The 20254-nt window shown below is 52.9% G+C and overlaps 1 protein-coding gene and 1 pseudogene across 22 annotated transcripts in view; both read right to left on the reverse strand.

Moving 5' to 3' along the window:
* Positions 1-20254, reverse strand: part of MAD1L1 (mitotic arrest deficient 1 like 1) — a 421592-nt gene that overhangs the window by 378624 nt on the left and 22714 nt on the right. The window lies entirely within an intron of this gene.
* On the reverse strand, positions 7176-7613 carry LOC102146884 (leydig cell tumor 10 kDa protein homolog pseudogene; annotated as a pseudogene).

Genomic DNA, 20254 nt, shown 5'->3' on the forward strand with positions numbered 1-20254 from the left:
AAATTAAAATTAAATCAGGGTGGAGGTAGCATGTTAAATATAAATCCATGGGGGTTTTTGTTTTTTGTTTTTTGAGATGGAGTTTCGCCCTGGCTGCCCAGGCTGGAGTGCAATGGCATGATCTCGGCTCACTGTAATCTCCACCTTCTGGGTTCCAGCGATTCTCCTGCCTCAGCCTCCAGAGTCACAAGGATCACAGGCACGTGCCAACATGCCGAGATAATTTTTGTTATTTTTAGTAGAGACGGGGTTTCACCACGTTGGCCAGGCTGGTCTCGAACTCCTGACCTCAGGGGATCCACCCGCCTTGGCCTCCCGAAGTGCTGGGATTACAGGCATGAGCCACCACGCCCAGCCAAATCCGCGTTTTAAGCTGACAGGAGAGACACATCAGCAGCTATGATCATGCATGTCCCTCTTCCATCTTCGGAAAGACAAGAGCTTTGAGTATTGAAAAACAATTCAGGAAAACCATCAGCCACCTAAGCCGGTAGAGCAGCGAAGATGAGAATGAAAACAGGACTGTGCTCAGGCTTCCTGAGAACTGATTCTCCACAGAATAAAGTTTTTAAAAAATTCTAAGGAAGGGCGGAGAGAAGGGTGGTGTTTCTCCCCACCTCCCTCGTGCTCCTAAACTAACGTCATGCCCCAAGGAAATGAGAGAAAAGGATGTCATTAATAAATTTATACCAAGTTTCTTTTCAATGGTGCTGAAAAGTATATGCAAATCCATCTGTAATTAGGTTTAAAATTCCATTTCATGGGATAATCAGACTTCAAAAAACTCAATTTTAGTTTTAATCAGATTTTAACAAGGATATTAAGTCCATTTCGTTTAGAAAAGGAAAAAACTGTGAATTTAACACAAAATGTATTCAAGCTTAGCCCTGGGAGATAATTAAATAAAATTAATTTGGCAAGGGTTGTCAGTAAATGGAAGTGCTCCAAACAGTGGTTCATGTTTTTGATGGAGACAAAAGCAACTCCTCACAGTACAAACAGACCCACAGCTCAGCACTCGTAGAGGAGGGTGGAGCCTCTTCCCAGGGGCAGGGAGGCTGGAAACCCTAACCCAAACCTCAGTCAGAAGAGGGGCTCACACGCCCCACAGAGAGCCCGAACTGAGGCTGACAGGTGCAGGCTCACAAGCCATCAGCCCAAGCCACGCCCCAGCGTACTCACCTGCCCAAGCAACCGGGGTGAGACGAGGGCCACCCAGCTCCAACAGCCACCATATCCTGGAGAGAAATCGTCCCCGCTCAGAGGACGGTCCTTGTCCTAGAACAGCGAGGCCCTCCCACTCTTGGTTCTCAAAGCGCTTCCCCACCTCCACACCCAGTACCATAGTGCTGTGCTCAGTTTCAGCGCAGGAACCATGTGTCCTGCTCTCCGCTGCATCTCCCAGCCAGTATACGGCACGGTACGTCATAAGCCCTCAACAAATATTTGTTGAATGGAACAGACATGATCACAATACGCGCTCCTGGGAACTCTCAGCTACCAGAAAAAAGGTGAGACAGAAATGAGCACTTCTCAACCCTGGGCGCAAATTTATAAGGGTTTTATCCTTCACAATTCTTAACCAAGGGGTAACACAGCCTCGGATAACTCCAGATTCCAGCCAGAGCAGGTGCTGAGCTGCAATCCAGGAAACGCCAATTTCATCCTAGGTTCTCTTCTACAACCACCCTCAAGCAAGGTCCCACCCTGTCGCCCAACTGGCCCAAATCTGGAAAGGAAGAAATCACCATGATGCCGTGTGGGCAGCAAAAGGCTCTGCACGGAAAAGAAAAGCCGCAGAGAACAGGCAGCAAGGCTCTGCATGGATTCGTTTTGGGTTTTTTGTTGTTTTTTTTTCTTTTTGAGACAGGTTCTTGCTCTATCACCCAGGCTGGAGTGCAGTGGCATGATCTCGGCTCACTGCAGCCTTGACCTTCTGGGCTCAAGTGATCCTCCTGATTTGGTCTCTCAAGTTGTTGGGAGCGTGGGTGCATGCCACCATGCCTGACTAATATTTTGTAATTTTTTGTAGAGATGAGATCTCACTATGTTGCCCAGGCTGGTCCTGAACTCCTGAGGTCAAGAATCCGCCTACCTCAGCCTCCCAAAGTGCTGGGATTACAGGTGTGAGCCACTATACCCAGCCTCTGCATGGTTAAACCAAAATTAAATGGCAGCCCTGTAACCTCTTGTAGGAGTTAGCAGGTATGGCCAAACCTACTCCCACCCCAGCTGTCTTAAAAATAAAGTTTTACTGGAACACAGCCATATCCACTCATTGACACACTGTCGACAGCAGCTTTTATGTTAAAATCAACAACAGTCCCGGTTCATCCCGGGTCATCGCAGTCTCAGCATGAAAGGCCCACGTCCCACGCGAAAATCCTCAGTCCCAGGCAAACCGTGAGGGCAAGTCACCCTATTCTGGGCTACAAAGGCAGAGCCAAGTAATTGTAACAGAGGCCTTATGGACCCCAAAGCTACCAAGTAAATATTTACTATTAATACCTGGCCCTTTAGGGAAAAAGCTTACCAGACTCTGCCCTAAATCCATCCCAACCTATCACAGGTGCCCACTGTTTAGTTACAAAAACTCAAAGAAAACCTAGAGTACTAAATAATGAAACAAGAGAAAGTACATTTTCTATTATTAAAAGTCTGGGCTGGGTGCAGTGGCTCACACCAATAATTCCAGCACTTTGGGAGGCCGAGGAAGGCAGATCACCTGAGATTAGGAGCTCAAGACCATCCTGGCCAACATGCCGAAACCCCATGTCTACTAAAAAAATATATAATAATACAAAAATTAGCCAGGTGTGGTGGTGGGCGCCTGTAGTCCTAGCTACTCGGGAGGCTGAGGCAGGAGAATCGCTTGAACCTGGGAGGCAGAGGTTGCAGCAAGCTGAGGTTGCAGCAAGCAGAGATCGCACCACTGCACTCCAGCCTGGGCCACACAGCAAGACTCTGTCTCAAAAAAAGAAAAAAAAAGTGTTTCAATCTCAAGCTCAAACTTAGAAAACTTACAGATAACTTAGCAGTGACCCCTACTGGGTTATCTACAACACTCCAGCTAAGCTCTAGTAAACAATAAAAACACAGAAGCTAAAAGAAATGCTTGTAATGCTACCAATGACACTCTTTTCAACTCAGTCTACGAAAAACATGTACTTTTCTCATCCGAGTCAATAAAAAGTGAACTGTGATTTAAAGGAACCTAGTTGATACCTGCATTTTGTAACTGCAATCCTAATAAAAGGCAAAATACTCCTGAGACCTAACTGCAGTAAACGCTAGCAATACAGAAAAAGTAAAAACTAGAAAGAGCAAATGGGAATACCAAGAATTGTGTGTCAAAATGTCTTCCACACAGACTCGTAAATAATTCCTATCAGCTCAAAAGCAGACAAACAATAGTGCTCCGAAAAATCACACGGGGTGGAAGCCAGCCCCTCCCTTGCTGTGGGAGGACTGTTTGGTTCCATGAAACTGAAGAGTAGTTTGCACCTTATAAAAAATTAATTGCTAATCTTCTAACTCAGCCGCCTCCGCGAACGAGATAGTATTGTGTTGCAGCCTCAGAAGTTAAATGCTTCCTCTCCCAAGTAATTACTGCTCTTACTCTACCTTGCAGAGAGCCTCCTCCCACTGAAAACCAAATCCCAGAACCTGCCAGGAGGTGCTTGGCTCCCAGCAAAGGCAGGCAGGTCAGCCGTCCTGCAGGCTGGTAAGCCCTTCTTGCCAGAGTTCGGCTGGGAGCCATCAGGTCTGAAAGAGAAGCTGTCAGCTGATGGGCTTCATGCCCGCACATGTGCTGAGTTCTGCTCAGGCTAAATGGATGGCAGCTCCCAACAGAATCCTTTCAGTGCCAGCATCGGGCTGATCAGCTCACAAAAATGCAGGATCCAGCTGCATGGCACCATGTGGCCAGCCAGATGGATGGAGGTTATTGAGGGCACAGCCCACCATGCTCCAGGATCAGCCAAGCATTCCAGCAACAGGGCCACAAATTCACTGGATGCCCTTGGGCCAGTCAGCTCCTCCCAGAACCCAGCTTAGTCCACAGGATTGTGAGGAAGAACAAATGAGACACTTATTATCAACGGGCTTTGTCAACTACACAGCAGCTCTCTAGAGCCAACCACCACCGTCACCAGTGCCATCCTGCCAGCAAAGTGAAGACCCTCTTGAGAACAGGGTCTGTCTTTAAACAAATAAACTCTAGAGGCTCTTGTAAGCCACCTGTTTCCAAACCAGGAAAAACGTCTGGCCTTCATTCCCACCAGCGTCATTCATATCCAACAAGGCTGTCTCCAACTAAGATACTCCTGCAAACTGCTCCTGGGCATCTTCCAACTGACGCACCTGAGGAGGCCCCCCTGCTGTTTTCATTGTTTAAAGCTGTCTGTGTGTGCACTACGTGGGCAGGCTGTGCTGTGTTCGTCACGGCATCGCCAGAGCCAGCCTAAAGCCTGGCAAACAGCAGGTCTCCAAATAAATGTTCAAATGAACAAACAAAACGAGCGTCTCCAAAACCACAGTGCCACCCACGGACACTGTGGTCACAAAGGAACTCCAAAACCACACTGCTACCCACAGACACAGTGGTCACAGAGGAACTCCAAAACCACAGTGCTACCCACAGACACTGTGGTCACAAAGGAACTCCAAAACCACAGTGCTACCCATGGACACCGTGGTCACAGAGGAACTCCAAAACCACAGTGCCACCCACGGACGCCGTGGTCACAAAGGAACTCCAAAACCACAGTGCTACCCACGGATGCCGTGGTCACAAAGGAACTCCAAAACCACAGTGCCACCCACGGACACCGTGGTCACGGAGGAACTCCAAAACCACAGTGCTACCCATGGACACCGTGGTCACAGAGGAACTCCAAAACCGCACTGCCACCCACGGATGCCGTGGTCACAAAGGAACTCCAAAACCACAGTGCTACCCATGGACACCGTGGTCACGGAGGAACTCCAAAACCACAGTGCCACCCACGGACACCGTGGTCACGGAGGAACTCCAAAACCACAGTGCTACCCATGGACACCGTGGTCACAGAGGAACTCCAAAACCGCACTGCCACCCACGGATGCCGTGGTCACAAAGGAACTCCAAAACCACAGTGCTACCCACGGACACCGTGGTCACAAAGGAACAGGCATTCACCTGAAGGGGAAACAGAAAAACAGGGGAAGGGTCTGACCTTCAACACAAACCATCTTCAGAAGTCAGAAGACCTCCGGCCAGGGCTCCCTGCTCACGGGAACAGCGCAGCTCAACTCTAACTCACTGCAATGCGACTGACTCCACTGCTCCTGCCCCATGAGGCTCTCAGCTGACAAAAGGAACCACCACCCGCCCTCCCCGACTTTGGGACCGCTGAAACCTGCAGCGGTTCAGACAGCCCCAGGGACTTCCACCAGCAGGGTCCTGCCAAGGCACCAGGTCCTCATCCTGTGAATTCAGCAAGGAAAGAGACCCCTTCACAATGGCAGATGTATTCCTCCCTGATGAAGACCTTCTGCAGCTCCTGTGACCTGCAGGATGTGGTCTAAACTACCCTCAGGACAGATCCCTGCCAGCCTGTCCAGCTTCTGCCACACCCTAGGAGAACCGTGGTTACAACCAGCTGGAGCCACACAACACTGCCCGAACACGCAGCCTCTGGCCAACCCACGTGCTGCCAGCACCCGCCCTGCCTGGAACATGCTGCCAGTCTCTCAACTGTCATCTCTTCAGGAGCCATGCTTGACCCACCAGACTTATGCCCAGCTAGATCTGAGAGGACTGGAAAACAGCCCCTGACTTACAGCTGTATCCTCAGTACCCAGCACCAGGCCTGCACACCTAAGTGCTCAAGAAGTGCTCACCAGTGAAGAAAAGGAAGAAACCCCACTGCTCTGGGGGCTTCTAGCCTCTCCTGACTCCTCCTCTCATCTCCAGCCCCGACCCACGCATCACGCCGCTGATGCCTGGTACACACGACGTGCACTGCACGGTCACCTTCTTCCTGCACACAGGGCCCAAGCTTGGACACAGGCACAACGAGGACTGGTGGGCTGCAGAGCTCTCTGACCTGGTGGGGCACTGGCCCTCAGGCTCAAAGCTACCCACAAAAGCCAAAATCCCTCCAGACTCGGGCCAGCTATCTGCTCCTCCTGCTCTGCCACTCCCCTAGGCCGGCTCATCCCAGCCCCTCACTGGGCAGGCCAGCCCTAGGGCTCCTCTAGGAGCCACATTAGCCTGACACGGGCTGCTGTCTGACACCTCCTTCTGGCTACATCACTGACACTTCAAACACACATTCCCAAACAGAGTTCACAACCCCTCCCTGCCTGAGAACCAAGACCGGTCCCAGCCCCCAGGTCCCAGCCCCGGGGTCCCAGGCCCCAGCCTGTGACGGACCCCATCTCCCCACACCCACAGGGCCCATCAGCCCCTGCTCTAGGAGCCAGCCTGGGAACAGGCCCAGGATGGGGCAGCCACACCCAGCTCTGCCCCACGAGCGCGCCTGCCCATCCCGAGGTCCACCATGAGTTTGGGTTTTGTTTTGTTTTTTGGGGGGTGGGGGGGCAGTTATCTTTATATATATATATATATATATATATTTTTTTTTTTTTTTTTTTTTGAGACGGAGTCTGGCTCTGTCGCCCGGGCTGGAGTGCAGTGGCCGGATCTCAGCTCACTGCAACCTCCGCCCCCCGGGTTTACGCCATTCTCCTGCCTCAGCCTCCCGAGTAGCTGGGACTACAGGCGCCCGCCGCCTCGCCCGGCTAGTTTTTTTGTATTTTTTTAGTAGAGACGGGGTTTCACCGTGTTCGCCAGGATGGTCTCGATCTCCTGACCTCGTGATCCGCCCGTCTCGGCCTCCCAAAGTGCTGGGATTACAGGCTTGAGCCACCGCGCCCGGCCATCTTTATATATGTGTATGTGTGTGTGTGTGTGTGTGTGTGTGTGTGTGTGTGTGTGTGTGTGTGTGTATGTGTGTGTGTGTGTATATATATATATTTTTTTTTTTTTTTTCGGGGGGGGACAAAGCCAGGTTTATTGTTCTGGGTTAAACCTGTGGAGGCAGGACCTGGGAAGGGGCATGGGGACAGATGAAGTTGGTGACTGTATCTTCCTGGTCACTGCTGGGTTCTCAGCACCCTTGGCCCCCACTCAAGTTCTAGATGAAGCCCAGTGCTGGGGAACGGGTCCTCTTCCTGACAGTACAGCCTGTGGGATCACTTGTAAGATCCCATATGGAGGTAGGGGATGGGGTGTTGGCCTGCACTGGGGCCAGCGTCCTCAGGAAGGTGTCTCAGAGGAGGTGGCGGCAGCCGCCCCATTCTTCAGCAGTGCCACGGGCCTTCAGCAGTGCCAGCTTCTTGGGCAGGCTGCTGCTGGCTTTCATCACCACGTCATGTTCGATCTTCTTCTGGATCCCGACTTCTAGGTTCTTCTTGAGCTTTTGCTGCTGCACACCACGCGCCTTCTTGGGAGCGATAACACGACGGCCTTTTCTCGGGCCCCGATTCTTTTCAGAGGCCGCCGCTGCCGTCTTGCTCTTTGCGGGCTTGTGCGCCTGGAACTTGTGCTGCCCCTGCGCCATGATCCCATCTTTATATTTTTATTTTTTAAAATAGAGGTGGGGTCTCACAGTGTTGCCCAGGCTGGCCTTGGACTCTCAGGCTCAAGCGATCCTCCCACCTCAGGCTCCCAAAGTGCTGGGATTACAGGTATGAGCCATGGCACCCAGCCCAGCGTGGATCTGTGCCAGGAAGAGCTAGCCGGAGCTGACCAGCCCCACGGAAGCTTCCAGGCCGGCCGCCTGCTCTCATCTCCCAAGAGCCCGCCTTGGCTTCTGCCAGCCATTCACACTCTCCACAGGTTGCAGCCAGGTACACACCCCCCTTCAATCAACAAAAGCACTGCCTGAGCACCTGGCCTGCTCTAAGCCCAGGGCTGAGACAAAGGGGAGCCAGCCACACACAGCAGCAGGAGCACTGGCATCGCTGGAGCAAGGAGCCCACACGGCCGTCCATCCGGGAGAGCAACAGCGCTCTGCGGCAGGAGGCTTTCAACAGAGGCCAGTGCTTCCTGGGGGTCAAGAGCGCGGAACACACTTCAGGCCCCCTCTCCAGGCTGCAGGTCCACGGGCGTCCATGAGACAGACACTGCCTGGTGGGTCCCACTCAGTTCTCCTGCCAGTGAGTGACTCTACCAGGGAGGCCCAGAGCCACATGCTCCTGGTGGCCCCTACTCCTGCAGGGGTTAAAGCAGGTGCCCACGTACAGTCCACAGGCACGGGCCATCAGGCTGGGCAAGGATGGGCGAGGAACCAGGCCCCCGCCCTTTGGGCTCACGAGCTCCGAGCTACCGAACAGGGTTCCAAAGCTCCAGGACACACAGGCCACAGGAAGCCGGCGACCAGTCCGCAGAGAGACACGCTGTGGGGCCCGACAGGCTGAGGGCAGGCAGCGGGTCCCCCCGTCACAGTCCTCCCAGCCTTGCCAGAGTTCACTGGGGCCTGTGTGATGCCAGCCTGAGAAAGACGCACAAGCCCAATTGCACCTGCAGGGAGATGCCTCACAGCAGACCTCTGCCAAAACAGCCTTTCCAAAGCAAGAAGACTGAGCCCCGGAAATTCCACCTGCAGGGAGATGCCTCACAGCAGACCTCTGCCAAAATGGCCTTTCCAAAGCAAGGAAACTGAGCCCCGGAAAGGCCACAAGGATCAGAAATGGTCTCACTGCATCTTCCAGGTACATTCTCTAGGCCTCTGGTTTTGGCCGTTTTAAACAACGGCATAAGGACTAAGGAATGGAATACCTAACTGCTTTCCAAGAAAGGAGTGTGCTACTTCTGGGTCACAGATTCCACACGTTCACCTCTCTAGCCCTCACACCTCACTTGTCACAGCCAAGACTCCTAGGAGGTCCCCTGCCTGCTGTCATGAAGGATGTCTGCAGCCCGGTGCGCCACCCCCACATGCCCTGCACGTGGCAAATCACTCAATAAGGACTGCAGTGAACACTTTAAATCATCGATGGTTTTCTTAATCATCTTAGAATCACTCTGCTACACGGATGCCCCTGGAGTTTCGATTCCTGAATCAGCAGTCTTCCACGCCGCGTCCTCGCCCCCGCAGTGCCCCGCCTGGGCAAGGGCAGAAGTGCCTCCCAGATGGCAGCAACCAGACGAGGGCCAGGCCAGGCAGACACACCGGGCAGCCACTGAACTGCTGGGCCAAGACCGCCAGCCTCCCAAACCCAGAGTCCTGGTCCTAGGAGACGGCTTTCTCAGCTGCAGCCCAGGCTCTGCGGTAAGGCCACAACCCAACCCACCACCCACCCAAGTGCTTCCCAACACCACGCTGACCGGCAGGGCCCACGTGCCGTACTGTCCAGGTCAGCTGGACCAGTCCCCAGCTTAGGGCAGACAGTGGAGCTTGAATAAAAGGGACAGGAGAGCCTCCTGCAGTCACTGGGGACAAATCCCCCAGAGTTCCAGGAAGCCACACTCACAAAGGCCCAAGGGCAGGGGACGGGTAACTGCCCAACACTCTCCATGAGGCCAAGGATCTCAGAGCTCTTCCCACGCATGCCCATCATCCTCCACCCACTCCCAGGGCGCACCCTCGACAGGTGGAGGGTGAAGAGCGGAAGCAAGGCCTGCCGGCCAGGTGTGCACCACCCTACACTAACATAGCATGCAGGGCGCCCACCCAACCACTCCACACCTGCCCCAGGCCACCTGCCACCCTGGAATGCGGGGTGGACACCTGCGTTCACCTGGAACCTCTTCCCCACCTCATCTACGTCCTTCTCAGGACTCCCCACCAGACGAAAGTCTCATGGCAACAGCTGATCTTGTTCTCCACTGGGTCCCCTACACCGGGCACCAGGCCTGCACACAGGGGGTCTAAGGAAGGCTTGCTGGCCTGGCTCGGACCCCTGCCCCTCAGCACCCGGCCATGTAACAGAGTCCCAGGGTCCACACACAGCTGCCAGCAAAGGTCTCTGCATGCTGCCCAGATGAGACACGCACACAGTACTTCTGACCATGGGAGGTCAGAGCTCTGCACCTGGGTAACAGTGGAAACATCATTAAACAAAAGCCAGGAAAGTCAGATCACTGAGTCCACATCAGCCACCCCACAGGCTGGTGCTGACTGGCTCGTGATGAAGTGATCATCTCACAGCACTTCTGTTAACACAAGCCCGCTGTCCCCAACACGGCTCTGCACAAACGGCACTACCGCGAGGACCACCTGCTTCATGCACATGGCCCCCCGCAGCCACTGAGCATGAAAAGGCCGGTCCACTCCTCAGCCCAGCCTCCCCTCCTGCCTGTCCAGCAGAATCAGGGCACCTGTTTCCGGGAGGCCACACCAGTGAGAAGCGTCCAGGGGCTGGGAGGAGCGGGATACGGATGCCGCCTGACCACAGGTTCCAGGAATTCAACAGCTCAGGATCTCCTGCTCCTCCCAAGAACCCAGGCCATGCAGGGTGGGTGAAGGGTGGGAAGGTGAGTGGTCCAGGCAAGACCAGCAGCTCCTGACACAAATGACAGCTACAGCTGGCCGTAGGGAGTGACCGCAGGTGATCCTGTAGAGGTCACACCTCACAGCCCCAAAGCTGACGTTGAAGAGTGTCTGGTAGGAGCTGTGGAGCTGTCCGTAGCCTGCCTGAGACCCTAGCCCTCCAAAGGCCATGGCACTGTTGGGAAGTCCTCGGAGAGAAGGGCAGGCAGTGGTGGGCTGCCCACGGGAGGCCTTCAGCTTCTCCGCCTCTGGCCCTTGGCTGGCGCTGGCTTCAAGTCGCCTGTCAAAATCCCCCTCCTACCAGCCCTGTCACAAAGCTGCCCAGACCCTTCCTCCATTCCAGGCCAGGGCACCCCCTACTCTACCTGTAAAAGTAGGGACCTGGACACCTTGGGAGCCCTTAGCCCACAAGGAGGGGCCGGCACATAACAGGACCCCAGTAAGCACCCATGAGTAAAAACCAGCCTAGAAACCACCGGGGATGCCACTGCCTCCTCTAAAATAAATCCTGGAACCTACAGTAGCCAGACTTGTCTAAAGCCTGTCACTATCTAGCCTTAGACTTTTAAAATCAATTTAAAAAGAGGCCTAGAAGTAAAAGAGCCGTATCTACAAAGCCTGGAGAAAAGCCCCAAAAAGTGCTCCGAGACCAGGTGAGACCCAGAGCGTTCCCACCCAGACACGCCGAGGGGCACTCAGCTGTCTGTGCTGCCAGGCACATGCCGGCGTGGAGCCCCGCGGTCTCTTCGGGGAAGCACTTCTCTCGCCTCTCCCTACGGGGTTCCAACACCCACAGCACCGCCCCCAGACTCTGACAGTCTCCAGCCGGCCCCACCCAACCTGGAATGAAGTCCAACAGGGCAGCGTGAGCCTGTCGGCGCTGCTGGGAACACCCATCTGAAGCTTTACAAGGGGGCGGAGAGGCACACAGGCTGCACCCCAGCCAGGGCCATCTCCAAAGTAAGGCAGCTGTCAGGAAGCTCTCTGCTGGCCTTGCTTTGGGGGTCTCGCTGAGATAGTGCAGTTCGAGTAACCCCAGGGGGTCCTGTCACAGCAGCCAAGAGCGCTGGAGGCTCAGCCCATACATCACCACCAACTGCAAGGCACAGAGACGCCCTCGCTCAATCCTCCACTCTTCAAAGGCTCAGCACGCGCCTACTGCACGCCCGGCACAGGGGCGCTAAAGGGACACCCCGGCTCTTAACTCACAAAGCTCAGGATTAAGAGGAGGAGTTGACGGAAAACCAACACAACCCCAAGGCAGAAAGCGGCCAGGACTCAGCCACAGGAGGAGCTGGGGCTGAGAGGAGGAGAGATGGCAGGCACCGTGCTCAGATGCAGCTGGGAACCCGGCCCATGTCCCGCCTCGGCCTGCAGCTCCGGACGAGGATGGAGCTGGGAACCTGGCCCATGCCCCGCCCTGGCCTGCACCTCTGGAGGGAAGCACGCTCGCCACTCTCCAGCTCCAGGGGCCTGGGACCTGCACACCAGACACACAGGCCTGGGGCATCCTTCTCCCTCCAGATTATGGGCTCCACAAGAGCAGCTCATGGTGAACGAATGAGTGAACAAATGAACAAACCAAAAGGGGTAACGCGGCCCAGACCCCGAGGCATCCGGCATGCAGGCCCAGAAGAAAGGGCTGCGTTCACACAAGTACCCAGAAGGCCAAACGCTTCTCCCCTCCTCCTCCCATGCCCCGAAGAAAATCAAATTGGCGCCAATTAAAAGGGACCAACATACCTGACAGTCGCCCAACTTCCCAAGCACTACCAGGGCGTCTGGTATTGATCAACCCAACAGCCGGGTAATTACAAATCACGCGCACGGTAACTAGGATAATAAAAGTGTCCGGGCTGGTCAATTAGACCCTTCCTTGGAGGAAAATCATGCATCCCCTCACTGTCCTCCTAATTGGCCTCACACATCAGGGAAGCTGGGCCCTGAGACTTGTCATCTGGCCAGTCTATAGATGTTTTTGGGAAAATGTCCAGGTCAGCACAGACAGGTGCCCGGTTTTGACTCCAGAGGATGGGTCAGCAGTTCCAGGTGGGCACAGCTGCCAGGCCTCTGAGCTGGCAACGCCCACCTTCCACCTCCCCAGTCTAGCCTCCTCTGCAGCCCTCCTCAGCCCCCCTCAGGCCTGGCCCTGCTGACAGGTACAACACCCAGCCAGCGGGGTGGGAAACGAGGCCAGATTCAGGCACAACGGGACGGGCAAGGAGCCAAAAACAGCGGCATCTTGGCCACGAACAAATGATTTCCTCCCTAAAGTGGGGGTTTGGCTGCAGGACTTGACACCCACTCCCTTCCTATTTCATAGGGTCCCCCTCAGTGGGAGCTGCTAAATGACATTTCTGAAAAGCCAAGCCTTTGAAGATGCCTGCTCTCCTCATCGTACTGTGACTTCGAGGTGAATCTCTCTAGAAACGTTGAAAGCACACCACCCCAATTAGGTGACGGCAGTCACACGCCGTGACGGGAGCGCACAGCAGTCATGCTTTCCGGGAGGGCGGTATGGCACCAGCTATCAGTCTCAAATGCACATCTCTTTTAAACTAAAAATTCTGCTTTTAAGAATTTACCCAACCAGCATAGCATGGCTAATTGGGGGAAAAAGCTGGAAACACCCTAAGTGTCCATCAACAGGGGCTGCTGGAGTCTGAGTCCGTCTGCACTCTTTAAAGTAGTTCAGCAGACCAGCCTGTGCTGGTGCCAAAAAACTGTCAAAAACTGAGTGAAAACAGTTGCAGAATAAAACTGTGGAAGGAGCCCCAATTTTAAAAGGTGATGGGAGTACATAAAGAGCTTGTATGCACACACATTTCCAGAACAACACACAAGAAACTCATCAGGCATTGCCTAGAAAGACGAACTGGGGCCAAGCACAGCATGCCCTGCCACCCGCCTCCGGGGCAGTCAGTTCTGTTCTGGAACAGTTCCCCAGGAGTAATGAGAACACAGGTGACGATGGCCAGGAAGCTGTGACACGGGGCACCCAGCCCTGAGTGATGGCCAGGAAGCTGTGACACGGGGCACCCAGCCCTGAGAGAGGTCACCAGGGAGGGAAGGAAAGGAAGACCACGTTCCACTTTTCATTCCATTCATTTGCATTCACGTAGCTTGTTCTGCTTTTAATCAAATGTGAAACTCCTTGACCCCCTGCAGCCTACACCTGACCCCACATGCTGCCACTCCTCAAAGCACTCGTGTGATGTGCCAAAGACCCAGGAGGTCCAGGCAGCCATTGTCTTAGGCCTTCCATAAACTCAGGGGATGGGTCCCTCCCCAAATGAAGGCTGGCTTTAAATAGCACCCCCAGGCGACTCTCCAATTCAGTCCAAGTTGCCACTAAGGAATTTTCCTTCCCCTCACAGCTAATCCGAACAGCGGACCACTTGCTGTTGACAGGCCAGCTTGGGTGAGGTATAATCACACACGTGAACCGTTTCACAACAGCAGTGTCAAGAGCTTTGCTGCATGTACACCTGTGCAGCTGTCACCTCCATCACGTCAAAAGGTAGCACCCCATAAGGCCCCAAACATATCCCAGCACAAGACTCCAGGGATCACTGACCTGCTTTTTGTCACTGTTGCTCAGTTTTACCTTTTTTAAAAGTTCAAATAAATGGGATGGTATAGTAAGTATAAACTCAGTAACTGTGGCTTCCTTCACTCAGCAAGAGATTCGTTCATGTTTCCAAGCACAGCCGATGCCGCGTGTTACACTGCGTGGAGACGCCACGGTCCACATACCCCTTCACCTGCTGACAAGCACCTGAGTTGTTCCTGCTCCCAGACTGTTAGAATAAGGCTCTTACAAACATTCCTGTACAAATCTTCGTGAGGTCGCATTTTCTCTTGGGTTAAATACCAAGGAATGGAACTGCCAGGTCATACCGTAAGTGTGTACAAAGCTACCAAACCACTTCCAAAGTGGCCGCACCATTTCCTACTCCCAGGGGCAACGTTTGACAGGCCTGGCTGCTCAGCATCTCTGCCAGCAGTCAGGACGGTCAATTTGCTTAATTTTAGCCATTCTGTTGGGTACACAGTGGTATTTCACTGCGGTCTTGAAACCACCTTTACAGAATTTTAAGTACTGAGAGAAATCTACATTACTGACTCCATCTTGCTTCTAACCTCATAGGAGCAATCCTTTTTTTCTTTTCTTTTCTTTTTTTTTTTTTTTGCTTATTCTAATGCAGAGACCAAGATAACTATGAGAGGAATTTAGTTTATAGTTAAGCTTCAAAGCAAGGAAAACTGACACTCCCTCTCTGTTTGGAGATTAAGGCCGCATTCCTAAGACCGGCATTACTACAGGGGCCTGAACTTTGCTAAAGAACAGGCCCGGTTAAGCCACGACCTTCCCTGCTGACTTAGCTTGCTCTTCTACGGTGCCTGCTGCCCGGAGTCACGTAACCAGACATTGTGAGATTCGGAACTTCCCTAACGGCTCCTGCAGACATCACTGCTGCAAAACCTAAAAAACTGGTCTTTGAGATATTTTTCAGATTTAGCATTTCAGCAGATCGAGAGATGCCACCGGGACCTGTGACCCCATTTCCCAGGAACTGACTCAGCTGCATGAAGACAGTCCTGACACCCCTATGACTGCATCCCCAACACAACCAATCAGCACTCACCACTCCCTAGGCCACTGCCCGCCAAAACACCCTCAAGCCCTCGCCTCTGAATTCTCAGGCAGACAGATGTGAGAGTTATCTCCCGTCCACCTCCCTTGGCTGGCTCTGCAGTCATTAAACTCCTTCTCTGCTGCCACACCTGCCGTTCTCGGCACGTTGCCTTTCTGGGCAGCAAGAAGAACCCTGTTGGGCGATTACAGTCTTAATTTGCATTCCCTAATAACTAACAATGTTGACCATCTTTTCATGTCCTTATTTACCATTTGTACACCTTCTCTTGTAAAGTATCTGTGAAAAGCTGTGAAAAGCAGGCCAGGTGCAGTGGCTCACACCTGTAATCCCAGTGCTTTGGGAGGCCAAGGCAGGCAGATCACCTGAGGTCAGGAGTTCAAGACTAGCCTGGCCAATATGGTGAAACCTGTCTCTACTAAAATACAAAAATTAGCCAGGCGTGGTGGTGCATGCCTGGAACCCCAACTACTTGGGAGGCTGAGGCTGGAGGACTGCTTGAACCTGGGAGGCGGAGGTTGCAGTGAGCCAAGATCGTGCCACTGTACTCCAGCCTGGGCAACAGAGTGAGATTCCATCTCCAAAAAAATAAATACATAAATAATAAAGTATCTGTTAAAAGTCTTTTGACCATTTTTTAAGCTATGGTAATCTTACTAATTCGTAAGAGTTCTTTCTGTATCCTGGAGCGCGTCTTTGGTCAGATACATGTTAATATCTCGCAAATATTTTCCTAGTCTATGGTCTGTCTTTTCACTTTGTGTCTTTTGAGAGCAGAAGTTTTCAATTTTGATGAAGTCTAACTTATCAATTTTTTTCATGTATGGTTCATGCTCGCTGTATCGTAAGACCTCTTTGCCAAACCCTAGCTTCTAGAGTTTGTGACTTTCACACATAAGTCTATGCATCATTTGAGTTAAATCTTGTGTCCAGCAGGAGGCAGGTGTCAAGGCTCATCCTCGCCACAAACAGCCTACTGGTTTACCACGCTTGGTGAAAAGACTCTTTCTCCCACTGAATTACCTTGACACTTTTGACAACCATCAACGCTGAATTCTTAAATCATTTCTGAACTTTCTACTCTGTTCCACTGATTTACGGATGTCTACACTTACTACCACACTGTCTCAATTTATGCAATTTACAATGTGTCTTGAAATTGGCCAGTGTAAGCCCTATAACTTGTTCTTTTTCTTTTTCTTTTTTTTTTTTTTTTTTTTGGAGACGGAGTCTCGCTCTGTCGCCCAGGCTGGAGTGCAGTGGCTGGATTTCAGCTCACTGCAAGCTCCGCCTCTCGGGTCTACGCCATTCTCCTGCCTCAGCCTCCCGAGTAGCTGGGACTACAGGCGCCCGCCACCTCGCCCGGCTAGTTTTTTGTATTTTTTAGTAGAGACGGGGTTTCACCGTGTTAGCCAGGATGGTCTCGATCTCCTGACCTCGTGATCCGCCCGTCTCGGCCTCCCAAAGTGCTGGGATTACAGGCTTGAGCCACCGCGCCCAGCCAACTTGTTCTTTTTCTAAACTGTTATTGCTATAACAATTTATAGGTGCTTTATATTCCCATAGAAATTTTAGAATTGTCAACCAGGCACAGTGGCTCACACCTGTAATCCCAGCACTTTGGGAGGCCGAGGCAGGTGGATCACCTGAGGTCAGGAGTTCAAGACCAGCCTGGTCAACATGGCAAAACCCCGCCCCTACTAAAAATACTAATAGTAGCCAGGCATGGTGGCATGAGACTGTAATCCCAGATACATGGGAGGCAGAGGTTGCTGTGAGCCGAGATGATGCCATTGCACTCCGGCCTGGGCAACAGAGCGAGACTCCATATCAAAAAAGAAAAAAGAAATTTTAGAGATCGGTTCATCACTTTCTGCTGGGACTTTGATTGGGATTATGTGAAATATTTGGGTCACTTTGAGCAAACTGCCATCTTAACAATAATGAATCTTCCAATACAAGAACACAGTACCTTTATGATACTCTGAAATACATATTTGGTCTTTCCGTTCCCTGACATACATGCAGCTCTTTATTTGGGGTGAGAAGAGAGTCTTTTGGGAACTAATGAGCTGACTGCCAGTTGGCAGCCCCCAGGCAGCTTCAGACAGGGTGGTCATCCGAAACACCGAGGCGGGATGAGAGGGTTGGGACTCTGAGTCCCACCCCTCAACTTCGGAGGGGAGAGGCGCCGAAGGGTGAGTGGATTCCCAACAGCCAGTGGTGTAATCAATCATGCCTCTGTAACGAAGCCTCCACAAAAACCCATAAATAAGGCCAGGGTTCAGAGCTGCACACACGGAGGCTCCCGGAGGGTGGTATGTCCAGAGAGGGCACGGAAGCTCCGCGCCTCTCCCCATACCTCACTCTACCGACCTGTTCACCTGTATTATTCGTAATGTCCTTTATAACACATGACTAAACCTAACAAAGCATCTTCCTGAGTTCTGTGAGCCACACTAGCAAATTAATGAAACCCAAGGAGTGGGAAGTACGAGCCTCATTTAATAGCCTATCAGTCAGAAGTACAGCTGACGTCAGTGACAGGGGAAGGGAAGAAAACAGCAAAATGAAGGAGAGATGCCGGCCCACTACTTGCACCTGGAATCTGAAGGGGGCATAGACGTGTGGGACTGGGCCCCGACCCAGCAGGAGCTGATGGAACTCCAGGTGGAGAGTGTGCAGATGAGGCTGCAGGACACCCAGCTGGTGTCGTCTGGAGAACTGGTGTGCGGGAAACCTTCCAGTATCTGGTGTCAGAGGCTGTGTGAGAGCAGAGGGGCAAAGAGTTCATTTTTCCTCTTACAATGTCTTCATTTTTCTACATCAGGTGATCTTTAATGTCTCAGTTGCGTCTTAAGCCTCTCAGTGTACAAATCTTACACAGATTTTCTTATATGCATCCCTAATATTTCATGGACTTTGATGCCATCATGTGTGGTATGTACTTCCAGTGGCTCACTGCTAGCATACAGAAATGTAACCTATTTTGGTACATTGTCCTTGTAACCTGTGACCCTGTAAACCTCACGGTTTAGTCCTACTGGCTTGTCATTGATTCCCTGGGAATTTCTATACATAATTATGATGTCTCCAGGTACAGTTTTACTTTCTCCTTTCCAGTCTGTCCATCTTTTCTTTTTGCTTCCCTAACTATAATGTTGAAGATCTCCAGCACAGTGCAAAAAGGGATGATGGGAACAGACATCTTGCCTGGTGTCCGTGTCAGGGATGCAGTCAGTCTCACCTTGTATTATATCAGCTGTGGTTTTCTGCAGGTGTCTTTTACCTGGTTGAGGAATTTCTCTTCTCTTCCTAGCTTGCTGAGAATTTCCAATCACAAACAAGTTTTGGATTGTTACAAATGGTTGTGCTGCTCTCCTACGGAGATGGCCTGCACCCCCTTTCATTCTACTGAAACAGGTGATTTTCCAAAGAGAAGCACCCTGCATTTCCAGATGGCCTCCAGCCTCACGCCATCTTTCCCACTGGCCTCTCTCTATTACTCCTCCTCCTCCTCCTGTGCCCCTGAGGTCTTGCCTAGATTGACACATACCTCAAAGGCTGTGTGCTGGCATCCACTTTCCTCACCCACAAATCATTCCCCAAGACAGATCATGCTCCTGGGAGACCAAGCTGATCACATCGCTGCCTCCAGACACACGCCTCGCACTGCTGCTAACTCCCTCAGCCCAACTCCCAACACCCTAAGGGTGAGGGTGTCCACACCACACTCCCAGCACTGGCATCCTGCCCCTCCCCACGTGTGTTCACGCAGTGTCCCTCCCTGCCTGTGACTTCAAAGTCGTAGAAACTAATATGCCCCCGGCCCGCATGACCCCGTGTGCTGCACATGTCACATGTGCCCAGGCCTGTGTGACACATAAGGACCTCGTGCCACAGGGTCTTCCCATGGTTTCACTGATTCACCCCAGCCAACTCACCCAGCCTCCTCTCCTAAGACCTAAGACGCCCCACATGGGGAAGAAGGTGACCAGGCCACTCTCTCCTAGGGCTCAGCCAGGGTTCATCCAAGCCCGGGGCGAGGCTGAAGAGCCCTCTGAGGACTGCAGGACATCAGCACCATGTCCTTAGGGAAGGGCCTGCGCAGAGGACGTCTGGCCTCAACGCCAGGATCTCACAGCCCACGGGCCTGAGGGCCCCAACACACCGGTCAGAAACAAGGCAGGCATGGGTCAGCCAGAAGCACCCCCTGAAGGCAGTCAGGAACAGCGGCCAGAAGCCCCTCACATCCCCATCGACCCAAACCCCGGTGTCAGCAAGCAAGTCCCATGGTGGGACAACAGCAGGTCCACCAGGCCAGAGAGACCCAAGGGAAGCCGCTGTGGGAAGGATCACCAAGGCAGGGGCGCCACCTAGTGGCAGCAGCTCCTCTGCACCCACGGGGCCGGGGCCTCGGCAGGCCCCAAATCCCAACACAGCATGGGCCCGGAGGCACGCAGACGCCAGCCCAGCCAGCACAGGCCCAGGGCACTCCCAGCCACAGAGCCCTCTGCTTCCAGGACATCTGATGTCACCTCAGGTCCCCATGGCTGGGAGGAGGGGGATCCCTGAGCTCGCCCACAGAGGCACACATGTCTCCACACACGAACGGCAAGTGCACTCAGCCCTCCCATGGGGACCACAAGTGGCAGCTGTGGCACCTGTGGCACCTGTGGCCCCCATGGCCCCCACAGTCCCAGCTTCTCACCACATCTGTGTCCCTGCTGCCCACTTCATCACCACATTCAATGTTGCCAGACATGGGCTTCCAAAATCATAAGACCTGCCCAAACCTGGTCCCTACAATCAGAAAAGCAAGCCCAGGGCATGTGGGGCTTACCCAGAAATGCACTTTGGTTTTTGTTTTTGTGTTTTAGAGACAGGGACTCACTCTGTCATCGGAGTGCAGGGGTGCAGTCACAGCTCACTGCAGCTTGACCTCCTGGGCTCAGGTGATCCTCCCACCTCAGCCTCCTGAGTAGCTGGGACTACAGGTGCGCACCACTGAGCACAGATAATTTTTTCTTTTTTTTGTACAAACAGGGTCTCAAC

This window comes from Macaca fascicularis, chromosome 3, assembly GCF_037993035.2.
Source record: "Macaca fascicularis isolate 582-1 chromosome 3, T2T-MFA8v1.1".
Taxonomy (NCBI): domain Eukaryota; kingdom Metazoa; phylum Chordata; class Mammalia; order Primates; family Cercopithecidae; genus Macaca; species Macaca fascicularis.